At 38.4% G+C, this 4,593-nt stretch overlaps 1 long non-coding RNA gene across 2 annotated transcripts; it reads right to left on the reverse strand.

The window, feature by feature from the left end:
• Positions 1-1,192: 1,192 nt before the first annotated feature.
• Positions 1,193-3,443, reverse strand: LOC139197305 (uncharacterized). 2 transcript variants are annotated; one of them, XR_011582569.1, is made up of 4 exons: positions 3,270-3,443; positions 3,065-3,186; positions 2,244-2,302; positions 1,193-1,258 (listed from the first exon to the last, which is right to left on the reverse strand). It is a non-coding gene; the product is annotated as an uncharacterized lncRNA (long non-coding RNA). The 2 variants fall into 2 exon arrangements; XR_011582568.1 differs by lacking the exons at positions 3,065-3,186; positions 3,270-3,443 and having other exon boundaries at positions 2,244-3,048.
• Positions 3,444-4,593: the final 1,150 nt, after the last annotated feature.

Raw genomic sequence — 4,593 nt, forward strand, 5'->3', positions numbered from 1 at the left:
AAGAAGGAGAAGAAGAAGAAGAATAAGAAGGATAAGAAGAAGAAGAAGAAGAAAGAAAAAAAAAAAAGAATCTGCAACACCAGAAGAAGAAGAATGAGGAGAAAAAAAAAAACCGTCTGCCAACCCAGAAGAAGAAGAAGAAAAGGAAGAAGAAGAAGGAGGAAGAAGAAGAAGAAGAAGAAAAAAAAAAAACCTGAATCGGCAAAGATTAATTCTTCCCCCCCCCCCCGCGACCCACTTGTTCCAACGCCTCCACAACTGCTTGGGCTTTGTTCATGGGTTCTAAAGGAGTCTAATGGTGGTGGTGGTTGACGAGATTTACATAAAAAATGGCGGATCGCCGTCACACCACCTTCGCCACACCCCTCACAGTTTCTTCCATTTTCACCACCAAATCTCTCCAAATTTGGGATGTAATAGGTAGAGGGAATGTCATGAAGTTGATTCTAGGTGGTTAAGTAGTGCAATTTGCCGGAAAAATGGGTGAAAATTTGTCGGAAAAAAAGAATGATGCGGGTCAGGTCGCGGGTCAAAGAGAGACCCGGCCGTTCCCCTCCTTCTCCCCTCCCTCCTTTCTCTCATTTCCTCCTCCCTCATTCGCCACCTCATTTCTCTCTCCTCCTCCCCTTGGCCGAAACTCTCCAATTTCTCTCCTGAAACTCTCTTCTTCCTTTCTTCCTTCTTCTTCCTCCTTCTTTTTCTGGGTTGCAAACGACTTTTCTTTTTTTTTCTTTTTTCTCTCCTTCTTCTTCCTCTGGGTTGGGGGCGCGAGGGAGAGGGGGAAAATGGATTGTTAATTTTTTTTTAATTTTAATTATTTATTTAATTTTTAAATATTTTTAATGACACATGGCGCCTAGTCATTGTCCACATGGACGCCACGTCATCACTTAACGGGAGAACTAACAGTTTGACTAACGGATGTATGAGACTGTCCCAAAATTAACACTTTAGGTATGACTCTGGGATGCAAAAAAAATTGATGTACTAAATGTTGAAAACCATGAAACTTGAAGGTAGTAAACAGTCTTTTGCCCAACTAAATATATAAATTTATGATACAAAGTTTATGACATACCCCGTCCCGAAGGAGGGCATGCTGGCCGTCACGTGAGAGTGACGTAACCATTTGCACAGTACGGAAGCTTTAAGATACAATTTATAAGTTAATACACCCGAAGGTGAGTCCTAATTTTGTCCAATCTGTCAGAACACCGTCAAATTCCTCGTAGTCACCACACCTTTGTGATTCCTGAACCTGGAGGGGCGCAAAACCAAAATTGAGTGGGTCAGTAAAACAATTCTTTTCCAAATCCAAACATTTCTCAAAACGTTGTAACCCCTCTCCGTAAAACCTGTATACTTTCCCAGAAATATAAAATATAAATATACATATATATATTCTCAATACTTCAATTCATTAACTCAACATTTTCATCATAATTATGCCATGCCACATCATCTCAACATTTCTCATATTAATTATGCCATGCCACATCATCTCAACAGTAATAAGGTATGAATGCATCAACATAAATCATATCAGGTGCAATAAAGTAATCAACCGGAGGCCCTCTATTAGCCCGGTTGAACCTAGAGCTCAAAATCTATCACTCTCACACTCTGCCGGAGTCACTCCGCGTGACCTGTACGGCCTTCTGCACATAAGTTACGCTCTAGTGCTTCTCATAAATCATCTGTGCACATAATCTAAGGTCACCCACCAGTCGGAATCTCACTAACACTCTCGCGACTGGCCTGTCGTACCCACTCCGCGTGGACTGTACGACTAGCATCTACTTGGATCCAAGGCGAGCGTGCGATGCGGTGAATACTATAAGCACTAAACTATGGTGCAGGATTTGAGCTCAATATACATCAACATCATCATAACAGAAATAACTACTCACGTGTGCGTCCACCGCACCATTTCATACATATGCATCATAAATCAATTCTTACCTGTGCGTCCACCGCACCAATTCATACATATGCATCATAAATCAATTCTTACCTGTGCGTCCACCGCACCAATTCATACATATGCATCATATATTAATTCATGCATGGCATTTCAACTCACATTTCTATATACTTTTCATATCAATTCTATGCATGGTATTTCACTTCCCGTTTTTCCACATAACTCATATGCATTTCATTTTAAACATATTTTCATTTCAATTCAATTTCTGGGAAACGTCAAGTTTATATATATACGGAAAACAAAACTGCCCACTCACCTGGAGTTCGTCCAACAACTCCCTAGCACCACACATCAAGGCGTCACGACGATCGCCGCCTAGAATAGTAATCAAATCCAACCTCAGAATTCATATCGATAGAATATATAACTTATATAAAATACGTCACTACGTAGTTCGATCCGGAAGATCTGCCACTCAGATTTTAAATCCATAACTTCCAGAGGTCCACAATATATCTCTAGGACAACATCCTAAAATTTCATCACCATCCAACGGTCAGATCTCCGTCAATTAACAAAACTAAGTGACTGTTTACATTCTATTTTATGAACTTACAACTCAAATTCCGGAAGATCCGTAAATCGGATTCCCAATCCGTAAGTTCCTATAATCCTCAAATATTACGTATTACAACGTATCAAAGTTTGGTGACGATCCAACGGTCGGATCATCAATTCACATTTTCACCTAATGCGAAAATTATAAAACGTTATTTGAACACCTAACCAACAATCCTTAATAACTTTCTCATACGGTGCTCAATTTGGGTATATGAATATACCAAAGTGATCTACTCGACGTCACGAACGTCGACATATTTTTAGATTATTTTTTTGATGTGCCACGCGCCCCCACGCGCCAGGACAAGCACGGGGACACGCGCCCCCACGCGCATCATCCCCAACCTTGGTTCGCCGGACTGGTTTTTCCGGCGACCGGAAAACTGGAGAATTTTCAAATGCTTCGTTCTCCTTCGTTTCTCAACCATTTTCTTCGTATAATATATCAAATTGAAGCCCTCAACATGTAGAATCATAATATACTACTTTAAAGCTCTAAAAACTACGAAATCTTACCGGAAAAATTCCACAAGAACCGGCCAACTTTGAACGTGGTGATCCCGACGTCCAAAACTTCCAAACAACATACTCCGAGCTTCCTTGGGACTTCCTAAAGCTCACTGTGAGCTTAGTTTGGCCTAAAACACAACCAATTCAAAGCTCATGAACAGTACACTTTCACGGGGAGTTTAGAATCTAGGTTTTCCGAAGTAAAACTTACCTGAAATTGGTGTCTACGTGATCGTGGAGGTTCCAGGAGTTCGATGGTGGTCTTAACTCCGTTGTTGGTAGAAGTTTAGGGTGGTTTTGGAGCTTGTCCGTGTGAGTTCGAAGGAGAGGGAGAGAGAACTGAGAGTTTCGTGAGGGAGGAGAGAGAGAGTGAGACAATGTTACGGGTTATGGGGAGGGTTTTGAGGTGTGGGGATCCCACGTGTCCAACCCAATCCCAATTTCATAAATTCCCACATAAAAATCCAAACTTAAGCCTAGTTTAAGTTCCTAAAACCAAATAACTTAGGAACTTTAAGTAAAACCAATCGTTAAATTTTCGCCCCTTAGTCCCATTTAAGGGCATTTTCGTCTTTTCACGTCCTCGAAATTAAAATTCCGGGACGGGCTGTGACAGTTTAGCCATAAAACATAAATATATCATATGTAATTTTTCTATCGTTAATTAATTATACAATATCAGATGATGGTAAACACATGGGCACAAATACAACTAAAACTTTAAAAAATATGGGCACAACAAGAAATTAATATATGGGTACAAATTAAAACTGAAAAGAAAATTGGTACAAATTAAAAATGGGTACAAATTAAAAATAAAAATATATGATAAAAAATTTAGCCATAAATATAAATATACTAATTGTAACATTTTTAACACTAAATGAATATTTTTAGGTAAAAATATTTTATTATTGAAATAATTAATGATGTTATTAATACCCGAAGACCTTGATCAAAAATTGAAAAAGAATAAGGTTTTAATCAATGGAGTAGCAAAAGGAGGGATGGGAACCTAATTTATCCTTGATTTAATTAGTGATTTTATATGATTTAATTAGGTTTGATATGATTTAATTTGGTCTTGGTTTCCTTGCCTTTGTGCCCACTCATCAATTTCTCATATTCCACGGGTCATTTTACCCATTCCAATATTCCTCCACATTCCAGGCCTTTTTTCGCCCGAATCATCATCCGCAGGCCTTGTCCGCCCAATTCAACATTTCTCAATAGCACAGGTATAATACGACTTTTCCATCTACTTTTTACAATTGCATGATCCTTTTAACGTTCAAAATTTTCATAACACATAACATTAATTTGAGACTTCAATTAAACGCTCATCTTTAAAGCTATAACATGAAATACAATATTTTAAAATTTTCCTTCTCCCATTCAATCATACGAACACAACCATTTCACAATCATCCATATCCATGATTTAAATGAAAGGCATTCTAACTACTATTTGAAGTAATAATGATGCATATGAATTTCACTTCACATTTTCTAAGATTAAATAAAAACTAACCGAA

Source organism: Malus domestica, chromosome 07 (assembly GCF_042453785.1).
Source record: "Malus domestica chromosome 07, GDT2T_hap1".
NCBI classification, from domain to species: Eukaryota; Viridiplantae; Streptophyta; class Magnoliopsida; order Rosales; family Rosaceae; genus Malus; species Malus domestica.